The sequence below is a fragment of the Kogia breviceps genome, chromosome 1 (assembly GCF_026419965.1).
Source record: "Kogia breviceps isolate mKogBre1 chromosome 1, mKogBre1 haplotype 1, whole genome shotgun sequence".
NCBI lineage: Eukaryota > Metazoa > Chordata > Mammalia > Artiodactyla > Physeteridae > Kogia > Kogia breviceps.
The window spans coordinates 60878628-60903876 of NC_081310.1; the positions used below are offsets into that span (position 1 = coordinate 60878628).

Here is a 25249-nt window from a genome sequence, read left to right on the forward strand (position 1 = left end):
CAATTCCTCAGGGTTCAGGAAGAGCTGCAGCCTAACTGGAATGTTCAGCTACTTCCATTGACTCAACAGAGTTAAATCTGACCTTCATTTCTACACTCTTCTGGGGCCTTGAAGGGAGAATGGGTGGAGATTCCCACAGAGTTAACAGAGGGAATGAACATCACTAATGAGGAGATCGTGGGCTTTAACACCCCTCCCAGTAAAGGACACCAAGAACACAGAGGAAAGTGATTGTAATGGATGGCCTCAGAGGAAGGCCTGCCTGTTTCCCGGAGATACTATTCTCACCTCGAATTTGTGTCTACCACAATGCAGGGAAAGTGACCTTATTCTTGAAGTGGCTGATGGAGCCAGTGGTGTGCTGTGTGTGGCACAGACTGCACTGTGCTCACATTCAGGAGACCCAGGCTTTAGTCTCAGTTCTGTCACCTACCCTTATGTGACCTCACGCTGGTCAGTCCTCCTTTATATAATGAGAATTTTTTTAAATTTAGTTTATTGAAGTATAGTTGATTTACAATGTTAATTTCTGCCATAGAGCAAAGTGACTCAGTTATACATATATGTATGTGTGTGTGTATATATATATATATTCTTTTTCATATTCTTTCCCATTATGGTGTATCACAGGATATTGAATTTAGTTCCTGTGCTATACAGGAGGACCTTGCTGTTTATCCATCCTATACGTAACAGTTTGCATCTGCCAATCCCGAACTCCCAGTCCATCCGTCCCTCCCACTTCTCTGGCAACCACAAGTCTGTTCTTTATGTCTGTGAGTCTGTTTCTGTTTTGTAGATAAGTTCACCTGTGTCAAATTTTAGATTCCACATATAAGTGATATCATATGATATTTGTCTTTGTCCATTGTCCATCCATGTTGCTGCAAATGAGAATGCACGTGGCATTTATATAATTAGAGTTGAAAGTGATCATAAAAGCTAAAGGGATTGACTGGTGAAGTGCAAAGTCTAAAGTTAAAAATGTTAATGCCTCTAAAATTTAACTCATCCCTCCAAATCCATCCTGCTTATTGCTATCAAAATAATCACACTGAGGGCTTCCCTGGTGGCGCAGTGGTTGAGAGTCCACCTGCCGATGCAGGGGACACGGGTTCGTGCCCCGGTCCGGGAAGATCCCACATGCCGTAGAGTGGCTGGGCCCATGAGCCATGGCCGCTGAGCCTGCGTGTCCGGAGCCTGTGTTCTGCAACGTGAGAGGCCACAACAGTGAGAGGCCCGCGTACCACCAAAAAAAAATAACCACACTGAAACAAGGGCTAGCAAACTTTAATAAAGGGCTAGATGGTAAATATTTTCAGCTTTGTGAGCTACAGAGTCCCTGTGGCAACTACTCAACTCTGAGGGTGTAGCCAAAGGCAGTCATAGTAAGACATAAACAAATGGGAGCAGCTGTGCTCCAAAAAACCTGTACCCACAAAAACAGGTGGAGGGCCAAATTTGGTCCAAAGGCCCTGGTTTGCAGGCCCCTCTTCTAAGGGATTACCATTTCTCCTAGGCCCACCACTTATCTCCTAGTGAGACTAGGTCAGGAACATTGTTTTATTACATATATGGATGGCATTTTTAGGTAATTTACTATCAGCTCTGAAGTCTACATCTACAGATGAAGCAGATTCTACGAAGAGCAGAGGCTCTTGTTACTCTGCAGCAGCCACGGTGGAGGCTCCAGGGTCCAGTCAGTCCAGAGGTGCTGTAGCTTCCTGGTGTGGCAGCTTTTACTAGTGCACCATAGCATTGCGTTCTCCAGCCAGGAGCTGGGCAGCAGCCACAGTTTTACAGAGTGGCTCTGGGAATTGCTCCAGGAACCTTACTTACTGCCCATCCCTACAGTCCTTTTGACTATTCTGAAATCTCCTTAAATCCCTGCAACAAAGTCCTTTCTGCTTAAACTGACTGGGGTGGATTCTGTTGTCTGCAATGGAGCCTTGATCAACATACTCTGGAAAGGATTTTTCTTCTGACTGCAGTACAGCTCTAGCTATATTATAGAAGCATTATGAAAATAATTCACTTTGAAGAACATTATTCTGAAATAAGTCTATTCAGTGGAGAAAAATAAATGGAGAAAAAAACACCAGGTAGATCACTCCAAGGAGTGTTCTAGAACTGGATAATGAAGGCATGAATGTTTCACATTCATAAGTGCACCAATTTATGGATTTCAAAACCAAATAGAAAATGATCTACCTTACCCACTGGTCTATATTTTTCATTACCATAGCTATTTTCTCCTTGGATAGGGAAAACAAGGAGAGCTGTATATATTTACTGTTTTCCTTACCTCATATCCAAAATTTTGGAAAAAAAAAAAAAAAAAAGCAATACAACAGAAACACTAAACACTTCTGCACATCTATTTCCTAAACAGCATTTGTGCATATTATTTACTTTGAGACCATACCTAATTCCCAAACACACTGAGCAAAACTTATCTATGAATAGAGAACACCTTTATAAGACACTTGAATCCAGAAATGTTCCCCTACACATTCAAAGGCAGCAAGCTCACCTTAATGGTCTATAATTCTCCAAAGGGGAAGGAAAAAAAAAGATGACTAATTTGCAGGGATTCTGCACAGAAGCGGCACTGCTCTCTGGATGAACTCAGGCTAATGATTCATTTAGCAATTATTGGAAGAGTTTTCTTTATCTTTCAACAGATGCTTTGCTATTCCTAAAATAATTTGAACTAAATTATTTTACTGCTCACAATTTCCACAGACCACACTCTTTCCCGAACATTTCCTCAAAGATAAAATATTTTCACTAACAAAACTTTTTTTTTTTCTGTAAATAACAAGTCTCTGCTTAAACGTCTTTACCATCCTGCCCAGGTAAAGAAGGTGCTCACAAGGGTGCGGACGCCATCAACAGGACTAGTGCAAACAGTGCAACAGGGGAGAGCCAATTCTGACTCCATGTTGGATCTGCTTCTTTTACTTTAACCTTTGCTTTTCACTGCTTTTGTTATTATAATCACTGTCTATGGCTGTAAGCATACATAATGGCCTGCCACAGGGAACCCTGCCCCTCTGCCTGCTAAACTAAAAGGTCTTTGTTCAGCTCACAGAGAGACATTCTGACCCTGCCCACCTGTGAATGGCTGCAGAACATCCTGTCCTATTTTGCAAGATAAATGGCCTTTTTACTGTACTTCCTCACCTCCTCCCCTTCTGTTCTATAAAAGAAACTGTCATCCAGACCACATAAGATGGTTTTTGGGGGACCCTAGTCCGCCATCTTCTCAGTCTGCCGCTATTCCTTGCCTCAACGCCTCATCTCCCAATTTATTGGCCTGTTGTGCGGCAAGAAGAGCAAGCTTGGACTCGGTAACAACAGTACTGTTTAACATGTACCATCCAGTCTCTTAACTGGCCCTCAGGATCTAAGCCTTGCAAATAGGTCCAGGGTATAATGGGGGTGGGAGGTGTTCTGCACAAGAAGGAAAGAGAAAACCTCTCAAAATGACGTAATTCATCAAGGGGACCTAATTAATGTGGGTGGATTCTTTGAATCTCTTCAACCCAACTGCCAACCCGAACTCAGTAACATCCTTGGGCTATATCTCTACCTCCCTGCTCTCTAGAAGTTGCTCCAGATTATTCAAGATATGTGCGATATACGTGATCAAACATATATAGATTCTCTCTCCGTACTTTGTCTATTCCATATTTCTCCCTTTCTTCCTAAAGCTAACAAAGAATCAATTTTTTTAAAGAAATATTAAATTCTGCTATGAAATCAAAGGCACAAAAACTATATTATAGTCTCCATATCTGTCAAGCTGTTAAAACACTAACCATATTTCCTATAAGGTATGTGGAGAAGTGAGCTATAAACAATTAATAAAGCTGCTAAATACGTTAGGGGTCATGACCAAAAAAAAAAAAAAAAAAAAAAAAGTAATAGAATGGGATGGCTAGACAGCAAGTTATACAAGCTCATAAGATTTCCCAGCTACAAACTATGCTAATAAATCATGCATCTCATTAGTGTCACTCCTCCAGAACACCAAAAAGACAAAGTCACAGTAACATGGAGACAAAAAATGATCCCCAGTCCTTTGGGAGCCATGGCCCCTAAAATGGCCCTCACGTTCAGAGAATTTGCTTTCTTCTTAGGAAGTCTTCACATATTCAAAAAAACTCATCAACATGTAACGTCTCTGTGGTGGGCAAATACTAGCAAACTGCAACTCCAGATGGAATCCCAAAATGTTGAAGGTCCCCAGCGCGGAAGGCCAATTAAAAAAGATAAGAATAATATAAGAGAGAAAAAGGAAAAACTGACATTTTTGCCATCCTTCTAGGGGGGAGGAGGGGAGCTTTTCATAATCCCACATACCATTTCTGTCCTTGGATTTTACACACTGCATGAAAGACCAGGAAAGTGAGCAATCAGAGTATGTGGAAGGATTCTCCCGTGTATCTTTTCAATCTGTCCCCTTTGCCCACTAGCTGGCTGCCCAAGCCCTCAGAGAGAGACCTCCCTGTGAAATAACAGAAAATGTATATTGTTGACTGCCCACCGTGCCTAGCACAGAACTTCTGAAACCTTGTAATTTCCTGTGATAAGAGCACTAGGAACACCTTTTGTTTGAATATTTGGTCTTTGACCCTGGTTCCTGACACAAAGCTTCTAAATCCCCTGGAATTTCCTGAGTAACAGCAGTGTCTTTTGTTCTAATAAGGTGACTTTTAGTGGGTTACTGGATGCAGGTTGGTCACCAGAAAGACCAAGCCGGGATTAGAAGCTTGGAATTTTTCAGCCCCACTCCCCATTGTCCAGAGAAGGGAGAAGGCCTAGAAATGAAGTTAATAATCGATCCTGCCTACATGAGGAAGCCTCCATAAAAATTCCAAAAGGACAGGGTTCAGAGATCTTCCGGACTGGTGAACACATAGAGGTACTGGGAGAGTGACGCTCTTGGAGAGAGCATGAAAACTCCATGCCCCTTCCCACATACCCTGCCCTATGCATTTCTTCCATCTGGATGATCACCTGTATCCTTTATTATATCCTTTTATAATAAACCAGTAAACAGTAAGCTAACTGTTTTCCTGAGTTCTGTGAGCTGCTCTAGCAAATTAACTGAACCCGAGGAAGGGGTGGTGGGAAGCTCCAATTTAAAACCAGTTGGTCAGAAACACAGGTAACAAACCAGACTTGCAGTTGGCATCTTAAGGGAGGTAGGGGGAGCAGTCTTGTGGGGTTGAGCCCTTAACCTGTGGGATGTGATGCTATCTCCAGGTAGTGTCAGAATTGAGTTAAACTGTAGAACACCCAGCTGTTTTGCAGAACTGCTTGGTGTGGGGAAACTGCACACACAGCTGGTGTCAGAAGTACTGTAAGTGTGGTAGTAGTATGAGAGTAAAGGAGAAACACACAGGAGAAGGGAGGTTTTCTATACCTTTCCCTCCCAAAGCATCCTTTAGAACTGTCAGCCATCACAGTAGCTGAGATACCTCCAAGGCTGGGAATGGAGACAAACAAGAACAAGATCCAAGGCTTACCACATCTTCCGGGCACATCTCCACCAACCATTCCCCCACAGTGCATTACCTCAGCCATCCTCTGCAGAAACTTATTTGTTATTAAAATGACTTATCTTTTTTTATCATGTCTGAACTTATTTTAAATACTTCAACACAGAGACTTCTAGTTCCAGTCAAGATACAATGAACACATTTCTCCCTAACCCTCCCACTAAGGACAGCTAAAAACCCTGGATGTAATTATAAAACAAACATAAGATGATTCTGAAAGATGGAAAGAAGAAGGCAGACTGGCTAGGGACCTCAGGACTTGAGAAATAAATAAAATAAAATAACTCATTGGATAGACTTAATAGCAGAGGTAGATTACAGAGGAAAGAAACATTGAGCCTAAAGATATGTCAACAGATAATACACAGTCTGAATAACAGAGGAAAAAAATAGGCTGAAAAAAATAAACAGAGCCTCAGGGACCTGTAACACAGTTATAAAAGGTCTAACATTTGTGTCATTGGAATCCTAGAAAGAAAGGAGAAAAATGTGGGGATGAAAAAATATTCAAAGAAATAAAAATTTCCCAAATTTGCAAAAGGAATAAACCTAAAGATTCAAGAATCTGAACCCAATCAAATTAAATATACCAATTAAAAGACAGAGATTGGCAGAATGGACTTTTAAGAAGCAATTCAACTCTATGCCATCTACAAGAAATTCACTCCAAAATAACGATATAGGTAGGCTGAAAATAAAAGTCTAGAAAAGGATATGGCCTACAAATATTAATCAAAAGAAAGCAGTAGTGACTATATTAATATCAGATAAAGTAGATTTCAGTGAAAGAAAAGCACCAGCATCAGAAAGGATCATTAAGTTATGATAAAACAGTCAATCCATCAAGAAGACATAACAAACCTAAATGTATATGCACCAAACAACATATCAGATAAAGTAGATTTCAGTGAAAGAAAATCACCAGCATCAGAAAGGATCATTAAGTTATGATAAAACAGTCAATCCATCAAGAAGACATAACAAACCTAAATGTATATGCACCAAACAACAGAGCTGTAAAACATATGAAGTAAAAACTGATAGAACAGATAAAAATAGACAAATCCACAACTATAGTTGGAGACTTTAACACCTCTTTCTCAGCAACTGATAAAATTACCAGACAGAAAATCATTAAGGATACAAAAAAACTTACCACTACCAACCAAAAGGATCTAATTAACATTTGTAGAACATGCCATTCAACAACATCAGAATACACATTCTTTTCAAGTACCCATGGAACATTCATTAAGATAGACTATATCCTGGGCCATAAAACGAATCCCAACAAATTTAAAAGAATTTTATCATACAGTGTATTCTCTGACAACAATGTAATCAATCTAGAAATCAGTATCAGAAAGATAATAGGAAACTCTCCAAACACATTTCTAAATAACACGAGTCAAAGAGGAAGTCTTGAGGGAAATAAAAAATAAATAGAACTGAATAAAAATGAAAAGACAGGGACTTCCCTGATGGCGCAATGGTTAAGAATCCACCTGCCAATACAAGGGACAGAGGTTTGAGCCTTAGCCTGGGAAGATTCCACATGTCGTGGAGCAACTACTGAGCCTGCATGCCACAACTACTGAAGGCCACACACCTAGAGCCATGCTCTGCAACAAAGAGAAGCCACCGCAATGAGAAGCCCGCGCACCACAACGGAAAGTAGACCCCGCTCGCCACCACTAGAGAAAGCCCCCACGCAGCAACGAAGACACAACGCAGCCAAAAATTAATTAATATTTTAAAAACTGAAAAGACAATTTATCAAAATGTATAGCTAAAGCAGTGCTGAAGAAAATACAAAACACTTAACAGTTACATTAGAGTAAAAATCTCAAAACTCTAAGCTACCACCACAAGAAACTAAAAAATGAGAAGCAAAACAAACAAAGAGCAAGAAAGAAGAAGGACAGAAAGAGCAGAAATCAATGAAATCAAAAACACAAAAACAGAGAAACCTCATGAAACAAAAAGCTGGTTCTCCGTAAAAATCAATACACTCACAAATTTCCAGAAAACAAGCAAAAAATAAAGATGACCCAAATTACCAAAATCAGGAATAAAAAGGGGGATATCACTACAAAGTCCACAGACATTATGAGGATAATAAGGCATACTGAGAAAAACTCTATATACATAAATTTGACAACTTAGATTAAATGGCCTAATTCCTCAAAAAGCACAAACTACCAAAATTCACCCAATAAAAATATATCATTTTGGCCTCCCTAAGTTTCTCAGCCCCTCTCAGACAAATCACAGGGCAGGCCCTGAACCAAGATGGTGGAGTAGAAGGACGTGCTCTCACTCCCTATTGTGAGAACATGAGAATCACAACCAGCTGCTGGACAATCATCAACAGGAAGACACTGGAACTCACCAAAAAAGATACCCCATATCCAAAGACAAAGGAGAAGCCACAGTGAGACAGTAGGAGGGGCACAATCACAGTAAAATCAAATCCTATAACCACTGGGTGCATGACTCACAGACTGGAGAACACTTAAACCACAGAACTCCACCCACTGGAGTGAAGGTTCTGGCCCCACGTCAGGCTTCCCAACCTGGGGGTCTGGCAACGGCAGGAGGAATTCCTAGAGAATCAGACTGTGAAGACCAGTGGGATTTGAATGCAGGACTTCAACAGGACTGGGGGAAACAGAGACTCCACTCTTGGAGGGCACACACAAAGTACTATGTGCATCAGGACACAGGAGAAGGAGCAGTGACCCCGGTGGAGACTGAACCAGACCTACCTGCTAGCGTTGGAGAGTCTCCTGCAGAAGCAGGGTGAGGCTGTGGCTCACCATGGGGACAAGGACACAGGCAGCAGAAGTTCTGGGAAGTACTCCTTAGCGTGAGCCCTCCCAGAGTCCGCCATTAGCCCCATGAAAGAGCCCAGGTAGTCTCCAGTGTTGGGTTGCCTCAGGCCAAACAACCAACAGAGAGGGAACCCAGCCCCACCCATCAGCAGACAAGCAGATTGAAGTTTTACTGAGCTCTGCCCACGAGAGAAAGTCAGCTCTACCCACCACCAGTCCCTCCCATCAGGAAACTTGCACAAGCCCCTTAGATAGCCTCATCCACCAGAAGGCAGACAGCAGAAGCAAGAAGAACTAAAATCCTGCAGCCTGTGGAACAAAAACCACATCCACAGAAAGAGAGACAAGATGAAAAGGCAGTGGGCTATGTGCCAGATGAAGGAACAAGATAAAACCCCAGAAACACAACTAAATGAAGTGGAGATAGGCAACCTTCCAGAAAAAGAATTCAGAAAAATAATAGTGAAGATGTTCCAGGACCTCAGAAAAAGAATGGAGGCAAAGATCAAGAAGATGTAAGAAATGTTTAACAAAGACCTAGAAGAATTAAAGAACAAACAAACACAGATGAACAATACATAAATGAAATGAAAACTACACTCAAAGAAATCAATAGCAGAATAACTGAGGTAGAAGAACGGATATGGGACCTGGAAGACAGAAGAGTAGAATTCATGGCTGCGGAACAGAATAAAGAAAAAAGAATGAAAAGAAATGAAGACAGCCTAAGAGACCTCTGGGACAACATTAAACACAACAACATTCGCATTATAGGGGTCCCAGAAGGAGAAGAGAGAGAGAAAGGACCCAAGAAAATATTCAAAGAGATTACAGTCGACAACTTCCCTAACATGGGAAAAGAAAAAGCCACCCAAGTGCAGGAAGCACAGACAGTCCCATACAGGATAAACCCAAGGAGAAACACACCGAGACACATAGTAATCAAATTGGCAAAAATTAAAGACAAAGAAAAATTATTGAAAGCAGCAAGGGAAAAATGACAAATAACATACAAGGGAACTCCCATAAGGTTAACAGCTGATTTCTCAGCAGAAACTCTACAAGACAGAAGGGAGTGGCATGATATACTTAAAGCGATGAAAGGGAAGAACCTACAACCAAGATTACTCTACCTGGCAAGGATCTCATTCAGATTCGATGGAGAAATAAAAAGCTTTACAGACAAGCAAAAGCTAAGAGAATTCAGCATCACCAAACCAGCTCTACAACAAATGCTAAAGATACATCTCTAAGTGGGAAACGCAACAGAAGAAAAGGACCTACAAAAACAAACCCAAAACAATTAAGAAAATGGTTAACAGGAACATACATATCGATAATTACCTTAAACGTGAGTGGATTAAATGCTCCAATCAAAAGACACAGGCTTGCTGAATGGATACAAAAACAAGGCCCATATATATGTTGTCTACAAGAGATCCACTTCAGACCTAAGGACACATACAAACTGAAAGTGAGGGTATGGAAAAAGGTATTCCATGCAAACGGAAATCAAAAGAAAGCTGGAGTAGCAATACTCATATCACATAAAATAGACTTTAAAATAAAGAATGTTATAAGAGACAAGGAAGGACACTACAGAATGATCGAGGGAATCAATCCAAGAAGAAGATATAGGGCTTCCCTGGTGGCGCAGTGGTTGGGAGTCCGCCTGCCGATGCAGGGGATACGGGTTCGTGCCCCGGTCCGGGAAGATCCCACATGCCGCGGAGCAGCTGGGCCCGTGAGCCATGGCCGCTGAGCCTGCGCGTCCGGAGCCTGTGCCCCGCAACGGGAGAGGCCACAGCAGTGAGAGGCCCGCATACCACAAAAAAAAAAAAAAAAAAAAAGAAGAAGATATAACAATTATAAACATATATGCACCCAACATAGGAGCACCTCAATACATAAGGCAACTGCTAACAGCTACAAAAGAGGAAACCAACAGTAACACAATAATAGTGGGGGATTTTAACACCTCACTTACACCAATGGACAGATCATCCAAAATGAAAACAAATAAGGAAACAGAAGCTTTAAATAACACAATAGACCAGACAGATTTAATTGATATTTATAGGACGTTGCATCCAGAAACAGCAGATTACATTTTCTTCTCAAGTGCGCATGGAACATCCTCCAGGATACATCACATCTTGGATCACAAATCAAGCCTCAGTAAATTTAAGAAAATTGAAATCATATCAAGCATATTTTCTGACCACAATGCTTTGAGATTAGAAACAATTACAGGGAAAAAAACGTAAAAAACACAAACACATGGAAGCTAAATAATATGTTACTAAATAACCAAGAGATCACTGACGAAATCAAACAGGAAATCAAAAAATACCTAGAGACAAATGACAATGAAAACACGATGATCCAAAAGCTATGGTATGCAACAAAAGCAATTCTAAGAGGGAAGTTTATAGCTATACAAGCGTATCTCAAGGAATAACAAACATCTCAAATAAACAATCAAACCTTACATCTAAAGGAACTAGAGAAAGAAGAATAAACAAAACCCAAAGTTAGCAGAAGTAAAGAAATCATAAAGATCAGAGCAGAAATAAATGAAATAGAAGCAAAGAAAACAATAGCAAAGATCAATAAAACTAAAAGCTGGTTCTTCAAGAAGATAAACAAAATTGATAAACCATTAGCCAGACTCATCAAGAAAAAGAAGGAGAGGACTCAAATCAATAAAATTAGAAATGAAAAAGAAGTTACAACAGACACTGCAGAAATACAAAGCATCCTAAGAGACTAATATAAGCGACTCTATGCCAATAAAATGGATAACCTGGAAGAAATGGACAAATTCTTAGAAAGGTATAACCTTCCAAGACTGAACCAGGAAGAAATAGAAAATATGAACAGACCAATCACAAGTAATGAAATTGAAACTGTGATTAAAAATCTTACAACAAACAAAAGTCCAGGACCAGATGGCTTCACAGGTGAATTCTATCAAACATTTAGAGAAGAGCTAACACCCATCCTTCTCAAACTCTTCTGAAAAACTGCAGAGGAAGGAACACTCCCAAACTCATTCTATGAGGCCACCATCACCCTGGTACCAAAAGCAGACAAAGATACTACAAAAAAGAAAATCACAGACCAATATCACTGATGAATATCGATGCAAAAATCCTCAACAAAATACTAGCAAACAGAATCCAACAACACATTAAAAGGATCATACACCATTATCAAGTGGGATTTATCCCAGCGATGCAAGGATTCTTCAATATATGCATATCAACGTGATACACAATATTAACAAACTGATGAATAAAAACCATATGATCATCTCAATAGATACAGAGAAAGCTTTTGACAAAATGTAACACCCATTTATGATAAAAACTCTCCAGAAAGTGGGCATAGAGGGAACCTACCTCAACATAATAAAGGCCATATAGGACAAACCCACAGCAAACATCATTCTCAATGGTGAAAACCTGAAAGCATTTCCTCTAAGATCAGGAACAAGACAAGGATGTCCACTCTCACCACTATTATTCAACATAGTTTTGGAAGTCCTAGCCATGGCAATCAGACAAGAAAAAGAAATAAAAGGAATACAAATTGGAAAAGAAGAAGTAAAACTGTCACTGTTTGCAGATGACATGGTAATATACGTAGAGAATCCTAAACATACCATCAGAAAACTAGTAGAGCTAATCAATGAATTTGGTAAAGTTGCACAATACAAAATTAATGCACAGAAATCTCTTGCATTCCTATACACTAATGATGAAAAATCTCAAAGAGAAATTAACGGAACACTCCCATTTGTCACTGCAACAAAAACAATAAAATACCTAGGAATAAACCTACCTAGGGAGACAAAAGACCTGTATGCAGAAAACTATAAGATACTGATGAAAGAAATTAAAGATGGTACAAACAGATGGAGAGATATACCATGTTCTTTGATTGGAAGAATCAATATTGTGAAAATGACTATACTACCCAAAGCAATCTACAGATTCAATGCAATCCCTATCAAATTACCAATGGCATTTTTTTACAGAACTAGAACAAAAAATCTTAAAATTTGTATAGAGACACAAAGACCCCAAATTGCCAAAGCAGTCTTGAGGGAAAAAATGGAGCTGGAGGAATCAGACTCCCTGACTTCAGACTATACTACAAAGCTGTAGTAATCAAGACAATATGGTACTGGCACAAAAACAGAAATATAGACCAATGGAACAGGATAGAAAGTCCAGAGATAAACCCACACACCTATGGTCAACTAATCTATGACAAAGGAGGCAAGGATATACAATGGAGAAAAGACAGCCTCTTCAATAAGTGATGCTGGGAAAACTGGACAGCTACATGTAAAAGAATGAAATTAGAACACTCCCTAACACCATACACAAAAATAAATTCAAAATGGATTAGGGATCTAAATGTAAGACCGGACACTATAAAACTCTTAGAGGAAAACATAGGAAGAACACTCTCTGACATAAATCACAGCAAGATCTTTGATCCACCTCCTAGAGTAATGGAAATAAAAACAAGAATAAACAAATGGGACCTAATGAAACTTCAAAGCTTTTGCACAGCAAAGGAAACCATAAACAAGACAAAAGGACAACCCTCAGAATGGGAGAAAATATTTGCAAATGAATCAACGGACAAAGGATTAATCTCATAAATATAGAAACTGCTCATGCAGCTCAATATTAAAAAAACAAACAACCCAATCCAAAAATGGGCAGAAGACCTAAATAGACATTTCTCCAAAGAAGACATACCGATGGTCAAGAAGCACATGACAAGCTGCTCAACATCACTAATTATTAGAGAAATGCAAATCAAAACTACAATGAGGTATCACCTCACACCAGTTAGAATGGGCATCATCAGAAAATCTACAAGAGGGTGTGGAGAAAAGGGACCCCTCTTGCACTGTTGGTGGGAATGTAAATTGATACAGCCACTATGGAGAACAGTATGGAGGTTCCTTAAAAAACTAAAAATAGAATTACCATATGACCCAGCAATCCCACTACTGGGCATATACCCAGAGAAAACCATAATTCAAAAAGACACATGCACCCCAATGTTCATTGCAGCACTATTTACAATAGCCGGGTCATGGAAGCAACCTAAATGCCCATCGACAGACAAATGGATAAAGAAGATGTGGTACATATATACAATGTAATATTACTCAGCCATAAAAAGGAACGAAATTGGGTCATTTGTTGAGACATGGATGGATCTAGAGACGGTCATACAGAGAAAAGTAAGTCAGAAAGAGAAAAACAAATATCGTATATTAATGCATACATGAGGAACCTGGAAAAATGGTACATATGAACAGGTTTGCAAGGCAGAAATTGAGACACAGATGTAGAGGACAAACGTATGGACACCAAGGGGGGAAAGCAGCGGGGGTTGGGGCTGGTGGTGTGCTGAATTGGGCAATTGGGATTGACATGTATACACTGATGTGTATAAAATTGATGACTAATAAGAACCTGCTGTATAAAAATTAAAATTCAAATATTAAAATATATATATATCATTTTAACCATCAAACAAATTGAATTCATAATTTTAAAATACCTAAAAAGAAATCTCCAGTCCCACATGGTTTCACTAAAGAATTCTACCTGACACCTGAAGAACGTCTCTGTAATAGGGGAGATACTGCCCAACTCATTTTCTAAGTCTAGTAACAAACACATGAAATCTGAAATTAAAGATACAAGACCATATATAATCAGTCAAAAAAAATCAGACACAGACAGTATATAGAGAGAGAACTACAGTCTAATATCCCTCATGAACAGAGACAAGAAAAATCTCTGCAGAATATCAGCAAGTGTAGTCCAGCTACATATATAAAAAAAGTATACACCATGACCAAGTGGAGTTTATCCCAGGGATGCAAGGCTGGTTCAATACTCAAAAATCAATCAGAGTAATCCAACATATTAACATTTTCTTTCTTAATTAAAGAAGAAAAATAGCATCATCATATCAACTGATGCAGAAAAATCATCTAAAAAATTCAATACTGCTTCATAAAAATTCTCAGAAAACTAGGAATAGAGGGAAACTTCCTCACCTTGATAAAGAACATCTACAGAAAAACCTACAGAAACATCATACTTAATGGTGAATGACTGATGTTAATGGTTAAGACTGGGAAAAAGACAAGGATGTATGTACACTCTCATAACTCTTATTCAACATAATACTAGAAATCCTAGCCAGCACAATAAGAAAAGAAAATAAGAGTCATATAGATTGAAAAGGAAGACATGAAAATGTCCCAATTTGCAGGTGACATGATTGTTTACACAGAAAAACTCAACAAGTCTGTCCAAGAAGAAAGGAAAAATAACCTTCCAATAAGGAATAAATGAGCTCAGAAAAGCCATAGGATATAAGGTCAACATATAAAAGCCAACTGTACTTCTACATACTAGCAATAAACATGTGAAAATTGAATTTTAAAATGTAAAACCATTTATAATCACTCAAAAAATAAAATACTTAGGCATAAATGTAACAAAACATGTATAGAATTTGTCTCCTAAAAACAAACTACTAATGAAATAAATCGGAAAAGATGTAAATAAATCTAAAGACACACTGTGTTCATGGATTGGAAAACTCAACATGGTGAAGACATTAATTATCCAAATTGACCTATAAATTTAACAGAATTCTATCAAAATCCCAGCAAAAAGTCTTGTAGATATAAAAAAGCTTATTCTAAAGCATATTTGGAAAGGCAAAGGAACTAAATGAGTTAAAACAAGTTTGAAAAACAGAATAAAGCTAGATTACATTACTTGATTTTAAGACTCACCAGTAATCAAGAAAATGTGGCATTAGTGTAAAGACAGATACATATATCAATGGAACAGAAATGAAAACACAGAAATAGAGCCACACAAGTTTGGCCAACTGATTTATGACAAAGGTGTGAAATAATTCAATAGAGGAAGACAGTCTTTTCAACAAAAGGTGCTGGACATGCATAAGCAAAATAATAATAATAATAAATCTCTACCTAAATTAACACAAAAATTAACCCAAAAGGGATCACAAACTTAAAGGTAAAATGCAAAACTGGGAAACTTTGTGGGGGAAAAAAAAAAAATCTTTGGGTCATAAAACTAGGCCAAGAGTACTTAGACATGACACCAAAAGCACAGTTCTTAAGAGAAAAAAACATTAATAAACTGGATTTCTGTGAAAGACCCTACCAAGAGGATGAAAAGTCAAGCTACTGCCTGAGAAATAATATTTGCAAACCACCTACCTGACAAAGCAGTAGTATCTAGACTATACAGAGAACTCTCTGAACTCAACAGTAAAAATAAACCAGACAATCCAAGTAAAAATGGGCAAAAGATATGAACAGAATTTCACTAAAGAGTATACAGAGATGACAAATAAGCACATGAAAATATGTTCAACATTTTTAACTATTAGGGAAATGCAAATTAAAACCATGATGAGATATCACTACCCACCTAACAGAACAGCTGAAATTTAAAATGTTAATAAGGCCAGATGCTAGCAAGTGTGCAGAGAAACTGAGTATCTCATACATTTTTTGGTGGGAATGTGAAATGGTAGAGCCATTTTGGAAAACAGTTCATACAGTTTTTCATAAAACCAAACATGTACTTATCATACAATCCAGCAATCAAACACCTGGGTATTTATCCCTGAGAAAATAAAACTTAAGTTCACACGAAAACCTGTACACAAATATTCACATCAGATTTATTTATAATAGCCAAAAACTGGAAACAACCGAAATGTCCTTCACGTGTCAAATGGTTAAACAAACTGCGGTCCATCCATATCATTAACTAATACCCTGCAAAGAAAAGGAATAAATTACTGATACACACAACTTGTATGAATCCCAAGGGCTTTAAGCTGGGGGCGGGGGAGGGAGCCAGTCTCAAAAGCTTATAATACTGTATGACTTCATTTATATAACATTCTCAAATGACAAAATCATGAGATGGAAAAACAAAACTGTGGCTTCCATGGGTTAGGGATGGTGAGAGCAGGATGGGTGTGACTAGAAAGAGGCAGAAAGGGAGTTCTTTCTGGTTCTGTATTTTAATTGTGTTGGTGGTTAGTGAAAGGAAAGGAATAGAACCACACTCAAAGTCCACATACAAAAACTGCAGTTTCCGTGGTTGAACCAGGACGGGGTTTAAAGCCCAGCCACGTAGACCTCTGCTTCGCCCCCTAATGGTGGTTCCTGAGGCATGCTAGGAATACTATGGTATTTGCAGAATCTCAGAGTTGATGAGTCAGACTTCTCATTTGCATACCCACAGTACCCTGCATAGAGTACAATCCTTTCAAGTTTAAAAGAATATTCCTTTCAACTCAACATTTCTAACTATGAGAAGTTTGCTTACAAAATTCCTTGTACAAACTTTAAGCAGGAAGTGCCCTTGGGGATAAAGAGCCACCATCAGTGAAGTAGGATCTGCGGTTACTGGAGAAATGAGCTTAGTAAGCCAGTATTACACTCTGATTTCTCTCCAGATAGAATAAGTCTTTCACCTATTTACTAAAGATTTCCATGAAGAGTACTAAGTCTGAGTGTTCAACAAATTTTTTAAGACCTTACTTTGGCATGACTAGTGTCTGATGTTGTAATAAAAGGCATGATTTTTGTGAAATAACCCATCTTCCTGCCGTTTTTAACACGCCAGTATTTCTCTTAACCTACAAAGTTTAGTACTATAAGTAAGAAGCTTATAGGCTATGGTTTTATTGGCTTTCTACTTGAACTGCTCTGATTAACCTACACAGTTTAGTATTATAAGTAAGAAGCTTATAGACTAAAGTTTTATTGGTTTTCTGCCTGAACTGTTCTAGTAAAATGTCATAAATTTATGTCAAAAATGAATTTCCACTGATGAAGTCGTGACTTGCCAGTTACCACTCATGTCAGAAACATTGGCTAGAACAACTGAACCATTCCCCTTCCCTCCCTTATATAATGAAGAATCTAAAATGTTGAAAACATTTATCCTAAGTGATGGCCCTGAAGCCCCACTCAAAGGTCCTGTATTCAGTTACAAGTTGGAAAGTATGTGGTGGTCTGACACCAGGTTGTCCAGAATCCCCAGTGCATGATGTCATAGCCATGAAAGGAACCTTCAATGCGTGGTAGTGGTACCGGCTCCTAAAGGACAAAGAGCTTCCTGAAACTGCATCCAGCCCAGCAAACAGGCTGGTATGAACTGGTTTCTAGTGCTTGCCTAATAAATGTCCATATGTGTGACCAAATTTAGCTGGAGAACTGCCTTCATACAACCCAGGAGCAAAATTATAATGGACTAACCCTCGCCAACTTGAACTTTTCAGCAGATACTGTGATCCTGAGAGTGGCTTCAGTCAGTTCCCCACACAAAGACACCACCCTTCACATCTCCCACGGGCCCATGATCTCACTTTTATCCTGCAGCTGCTTCTAATTTATTTTTAACAGAGACTTATCAACTGTCATGTCATGATTTTAAAAGGTAATAACCTTTTAAAAAATGGTGACAGGCACCACTTTTAGGGAATGTACTGGGAAAAGGAAGTGTTTCCCCTCCTCCCCACTCCCCCACGTCTCTCCCCAAATTTCAGCTCTAAGCCACTGCTGAACTCTGCTTCTCCTCTTAGAATCCTATCTGTTGGAGCACTTACATAGGATGTGTTGTGGAAACAACCCCCTCTACCCTGAGGGACTGTTCTCGACAATAAAAGTGCCCAAATGCAGAGTCCACATTCCAGAAGGAATGAGTTAGCATCTGAAGGGTCCCAGTCAGAAATCCAGTTCCAGACATGGCTACAATTCAAATGATTTCAATACTGGTATTGAAAGCTGCACCTGAGAATTTATTAGCATTAAGAATGTTAGAAATAAGTAATTTACAAATGAAGGAAGTGGTGTTCAACATAGGCAGTGGGTTAAGAAATTTTCTCAGCCTCCAATAACCTCATAAGGGTGAGGCATCAGAATCCCTGGAGCAGGCACCCAGAGCTTCAGAGAAAACAGTCCTCCTTCTAGCACCCTTGGGCTTCTATGTCCCTTTACTTCATAAGCTTCCATTCCCCCTGTCAGACTAGCAGGGTGTCTGCTCCAGCCCACAGAGCAGAACTGCCTCAGTCTCAGATGAATCCTTCCTGCAGGGTGCTTGTTGGAGAACCTAAAGACAGAGAACAGGTTCAGTGGCAGATTTTGTACCTGCCACTGAAGAAATAAATAATAAGTGTTTGCACACGTGGCAGAATTCAGATCTGAATTCTTTCCCTATGATGTACCATTTGGTAGTGAGGTTACAGGAAAGGAAGATATTTAACTCCTACCCACCTCCAACTACCAGAAGCTAATAAGAGTAAAACCAAAGAATTTGATTTTTATTCAACAATCAGACAGACTCGGGTCAGTTCAAAACACTATCCTTCTGTTCAAGGCTCAGCTCAGATCCACCTCCTCCGGGGTGCCTTCCCTGGTCATTTCAAGGTTGGAAAACTCACCTGGAAATTTTTGACTATATCAACCAGGGACACTCATAAAAATGGAAACACTCTGTTAAATGTAATGCCGATTTTCAGGCAGGACACACAAACAGGGTCAGCTGTCCTGGCTGTGTACACCTGCTATCTCTTCAGCTTGACTGATGCTGCTGCCCTTTGTTAAATAATTAGAGCATCATCCCTATTAAAGCCACATGGCAGCCTGGCATTCCCATATGGAGTATTAGCTTCTTGAGGAGAGAAACTATGCTTCTTACTTCCGTTAACCCACAGCACCTATAGAAAAGCAGTTGATTAGCAAAGAATTACTTGTAAACTGACTGGCTTGTGGCTGAGAAATAGCTCACCACTCCAAACCTATATCATCACCTCAAGGTTTTACTAAGTATTCATGGCGAACCTCTCTCTCTCTCAATCTGTTTCTTTTTCTCTCTTCTCTCCCTCCATACGTGTGTGTGCACACATACACACACCTGATTTTTTAGTCCTGCAGGGCTAAACCCTTGGTTCTAACTTCATCTTATCTTCTCCTGGCTCCTTGAAGAAACTTTATAACAAAATAAACACTATTTGGGGGGACCTCCCTGGTGGCGCAGTGGTTAAGAATCCGCCTGCCAATGCAGGGGACACAGGTTCGATCCTTGGTCCAGGAAGGTTCCACATGCCGCGGAGCAACTAAGCCCATGTGCCACAACTATTGAATCCTGCGCGACTAGAGCCTGTGCTCTGCAACAACAGAAGCCACCACAATGAGAAGCCCGTGCACCGCAACAAAGAGTAGCGCCTGCTCTCTGCAACTAGAGAAAGCCCGCGTGCAGCAACGAAGACCCAACGCAGACAAAAATCAGTCAATCATTAAGTAATTAATTTTTTTTAAAAAAACAATATTTTACACGAGTTAGTAGATATGAAAGAGAGAGGAGGGCCAAGCAGGGGCCTTAGTGGCTGAGCTAATAAGCAAATTTGATGCTTATCCATCTGCATTACAGACCCTATTTTCACAGAAGGCAGAGAGCGTCCCTTTCCTGTGCTCCCCAGGAAACCACTACTGCTTCACTTTTTCCCCCACCTAGTTGCAAATCTCTTGCATATCAGGAAGGACATCCAGCAGGGACGAGACTAGACAAGACACAGTGTACTGGCAGGTTCAGAGCAGGAGTTCGTCATGTTAATCAAGCCCAACGTGTGCTCAGGAACCTTCCCTCCATTACTAGTCTATGGGCTTCTTGGCCCAACCATTTGGAGACTCCTCAGCCCACACCCTCTCTGCCCGGAGGGGCTGGCACAGGACACAAGACTCTACCTCTGCTGAGCAGCCCCTCTGTGAAGGGGCAAAACTGCATCAAATCCAATCCTCTGTTAATAAGAATGGGCTGAAAATTCACACAAACAGCCAAACCACACATTCACCTATTCCCGTCAGATGGAGGAAGGCAGACACGACCAGAACACCGGAATCATCTTTGAGGAGCTACGGCTTAATGAAAATGAGGTAAGGCCTACACCCTCTAAACCTGCCAGAGTTTAGACACGTGAAACAAAGCAAACATTGCCAGGGGGGCGATGATCCTTCACAATAAGTGCCCAACCAGACAGCCATGTCCACCTTAATCCAACCGCCACTACTGAAGGCCTGCTCCAGTGAGGCAGGGATGAAAGATACTCTTACATCTAAAACAGGTAACTGCTCTATAACACAGGCTCGGGGAGGAGTCCTGGGAATGGAGCTCATAGGAGGGAGAAATCAATGCCAACAGGGGGAGGAGCCGGGGGAGAGGCATCAGGAAAGGTTCCACGTGGGCTGTTCCTTGAGCCGCAGGGAAGTATGCCCAGTCTGCATGAGGATGATGGGGAGGAAACCTCAAGGCATCCTTGGGGAATGGCAGACGATCCTGTTATTTAGTAGCACATGGTTACTACGTGGAGATGAGGCTGCTAAAAACAAGGTAGGGCCAGTGGACAAATGGGGCTGAATGTCAGCCACCGAGTCTGGACTTTATACTGTAAGAAATGGGGAGCCATGCATGGGTTTCGAGGAACATTATGAGATATACATTCCAGGACGTTAACTCCAGAGATGCACAAACCTTGAGTGGGGGAGATTGGGAGAGGCGGGCAAGGCAGGGAAATCCCAAGGCTCCTCAAAGAGTCCTCAGAAGAAATGGCAATGGCCCCGACCCCTTCAGTAACCAACCCTTGCCTTCTGAATAAAGTCCAGACTCCACCTACGGCACCCAATGGCCTTTACGATCCAGCCCCTGTCTATCTTGTATCATCCCTTCCTCTCACTCAACCTCCCAGCCAAACTGAATGACTCTCTCAAATCCAGCCCTTCTGTCTGCTGTTCCTTCACCCATCCTTCTCCAATACCTCAGCTCTAATTTCTGTGGGTCTGGGTTACAGGCAACTTCTGTTTCTGCATGCCCCGTGAATAGCTGCATCGCTTACCTCACTGTCTCAGCATCAGTGTCCCCCGAATTCAGGGCCCAGTGAAGACAGAGCCTGGAAGGTCACAGCCTCCCAGCACCCAGCCTAGAAGCCTCTCACACAGCAGCCACTCAATGAATATTTGTTAAAGGATTCAACACAGAGCTTGCTGAGTTGTTTTTTTTTTTAAGTATCAAAATACAGAGGAATTTATAAATAAGTTGAATATTAAAATCTTTATAGGTAAAATCTGAGGAGCTAAAAATTGTATCTTTAGAAACGCCCTCTTCTCTCTTAACATTCAAAGACATTAAGTGATCAAGCTTCCCTTCTCTGATCTGATCTTCTCTTTCTAACCTTCTTGGCAGGCACTGTAAATTCCTCTCTGATTCTACTTCTGAAAGAACATCTCATTCACAAGTGGGCCCCAATTTCAAAACTGTCACAGGAAGAGGTGTCCTCAGGAAAGAAATGAGTAATTGATTACATGTAAAATTCTTCATAATGCATTAGGCTTTTGAGAGCTCCTTTCAGCAGCAATCCATCCCCTTCTAGATTTAAATGTTTCTCTGTAGAACATTATCTCCTTGACAGACAGGGGGAATCAACAAATCTTAGCTCTAAAGCAAGGACGTCATCATCCATGGAAGGACAAAATAATGACCACAGCAGCATGGACTGAGGATCCCTTCTGCACCAACCACATACATGCTGGGTGTTTTATCATCATCTCTTTCTCCACAATGAGACCTCCCGTTCCCGTATTCCAAAACATAAAACTAAGGCTCAAATGAGGTGGATGATTTTCCAAAATGGAGCAAACTGCATTTTGAACTCAAGTCCATCCAACTCCACACCTGTGCTCTTTCCATTATAACAGCTATCTTGAATCAGAAATAAAAATAAAAGGAAAACAAATTTGTGATAATACAACCCAACATGGAGCTTCATTCATGTCAGTTTGATTCAGAACCTACTATCTAGAAATATCAAGCAAGGAACATGGCCACTAAAAAGTCTCCATATTCTTGGGACATCTAGCAAGAACACTAGGCGAGAGAAAAGGAAACCACCAAACACCGAGACAGATGGCCAGAACTGGAAAGGCATCGGGCTCAACCCGTCCCCGGCCACACACGGGTTCCCAGTGCAGGACTGCTCCAAGAGGCCACTGGAGCCCACACGGGGAGGCACTTTCAAGACTGGAAAAAGACACATCACAAAACAGGATGCAAACGCCACAGCATATGTAACCTGAACACTCCTTGAGAGCTACACCTACACAATCTCCCCCACCACAACTGGCGTCTCGGCAGAAACAAGCAGCTTTACACCAAAGGAATGGTAAGACCCAAAGGTGTTCCTGATTTGGGCTATAATCCTCCCTACCGTCACTGGCAACTGGAGGACTGTGGTCAGGCCCAGCAACCTTTCACTGTCCTAAGGGAAGCTTCCCCTTGAGTCACCATCACCCTGATACGTTCGTCCCCTTTCCAACCACACTGAGCCCCTCTGGAAGAGCATCTTCTCCACTGATGACCTTGCCAAATCCCACCCGTTCTGTGGAGCTCAGCGGAAGGTCTGCCCCCAGAAGCAGTATGGGATTTCTTGTGCCCCCGGTGGTCTCTCCCTGCTCTGTCAACACTGTCCCACTCGGCACTCACGTACATGCCAATCTAGGTGAACTTAGGACTGATGCATTTTACGCCAATGTTGCCACCTGGCACAGTGTTACTCACTCTTCCCTGCACAAAATACTCACCTACTCTGTCCCGGGCACTGAAGATACAGGACTCATTAAATCCCAGCCCTGCCCCTGTGAGATTCACTATCTGGTAGAGGATGGATACTACAAGATAACAAACACTGTACAAATGTATTTATCATAATAGGGTACAAGATTCACTCCAAAGCAGGACTACATATCACCCTGTTCATCTCCTTCATATCACTTAGCTCAATCTGTGGCTGTTACGTTTATTCATTTACTTACTGTTGGTCTGTCCCCACTAGGAGACACTGGGACAGGAAGTTTGTCTGTCTGGTTCACTACTATGTCCCTAGCACTCCACATGGACTTGGGCTCAGAAACACATGTGTTAAAAGCTGTATTTGTGGAAGGAGATAAAAAGGGAAGCAGAGAAGTGTCAGGAACTATGAGCATTAAGCCCAAATTAAAGGTCCAGGCAATGCTTCCGTGACAGGAGACAACTGGGCTCAGATGTGAAGTGTGAGTGAGGCCCAGATAGGGAAGAGGTGAAGCACAATCCAGAGGAGGAAACAGGATGAGCAAAGGAAAGAAATGGCCAAGTCAGCATGACAAAGCCCTTACATATTACTGCAGGCCAGCTGTTCTCAAAGAGAGGCGGTTTTGTCCTTAGGGGGCATGTGGCGATGCCTGGAGACATTTGTGACTGTCATGACTTGGAGCAGCATGTGCTACTGGCATCTACGAGGTGGAGTCCAGGGACGCTGCTAAACACCCTACAATGTACAGAACAGGCCCCCAAACAAAGGAGGTCAGCAGTGCTGAGGTTTAGCGACACTTAAAGGATGGACTGGTCAGAGAACATAAAAGCTTCCTTCTAAAGTTCACGATTTCTACTCATGCCTAATTTCACCTTTTGATCAGAATTTAGACCAGAATGGCGTTTGCTTGCCATCTCCCATAACCTCCAAAGGAAATACTCAGAACCTATTAGGCTTCTGTTTAGCTGAAATAAGACTTTCAGCAGACATCAATGAACCTCCTGTCACTACATATGGCCCCGGGTCTATTTTATGATCTTCACCAAGGACACAGAATCAATTTCCTTCATCTGTTGGCTATCCACCCTGGCTCATCATTTTCCCTCTAAATTCTAGGACTCCAAACTACTCATCCCCTATGCAGGGTAATGAGATACGGAAAGATGAGGACAAGAGGTGCTCAATACCATCAGATGAATGGATGGAAGGATGGTCAGCAGGACAGAGGAACAGAGATTTTTCAGAATAGAAACAGTCCTTGGAGCTTTTATCTGAGCCTTGTGCACTGTTCCACAAAGGCAGGGTCGACCTAAATGTAGACATCCACTGCCTGTGCCCGTCACCACGGGGGGCTATCACGGAGAATGCACAGAAGAGGTCACGTCCCCAGGAGTCTGGAGCCTTGGTAGGGAGTCAAGCAGCTGAACGTGATGGAGTGGTGGGAACTGGAAAGTCAGCGAAGACAAAGCTGCTTTGTCTAGAAGTAGCAACACCCAGCAGGGCTGAGCCTGCAACAATGAAATCCATGGGAACTCCAAACCTGTCGAGGCCTGATCCTCGTTCAGCTTCTCATACTGCCTCAAAGTTGCTTCTCTTCAGCGAAAAGTCTCTTAGTCTAAAATGAGTTTGCTTATTTTTGCCTGAAATGCCTTTTTTATTTATTTTTATAAATATTTTTATCCTTTATTTTTATCTGAAATGCCTGAATTATGACTCTAAATTTTTTTTTTTAATCACCATTTTTTTCTGTTGTAAGAGATCCAATAGCAGTATATTTCTAAAGAGTAGATCCCAGACACTCACAAGGGTGATCTGCTGTTGTAACCAGAGCAGGACCCAATGGGGCCTTCCCAGGACAAACCCCCCGCCCACTGTCCTCCACCTGTCTCATCTGCAGAAAAACTGTAGCCAAAAAGTAAGTTTAATCAGAGAAGTGAGAAAATGCAAAAACAAAGGAAAACGTCAAACAATCGTTTAGCCATTTAACAAAGTCAAGGACCTTTAGTTTCTCCTCAGGGGCTATAGATATATTCTGAGCCATGTCTTTTGAGCTGTTTTGCAGATACTGAAACCCCCATCAGGTGGAAGAAGTTAACTATATGCTGCCCACAAGCACGT

General features: G+C 41.0%; 1 protein-coding gene and 1 non-coding gene across 4 annotated transcripts in view; one reads left to right on the forward strand and one right to left on the reverse strand.

Moving 5' to 3' along the window:
* Nucleotides 1-25249, reverse strand: part of HHAT (hedgehog acyltransferase) — a 363561-nt gene that overhangs the window by 308589 nt on the left and 29723 nt on the right. The window lies entirely within an intron of this gene.
* LOC131747412 (U5 spliceosomal RNA) lies at nucleotides 16947-17063 on the forward strand. Its single transcript, XR_009332898.1, has one exon. It is a non-coding gene; the product is annotated as a U5 spliceosomal RNA (small nuclear RNA).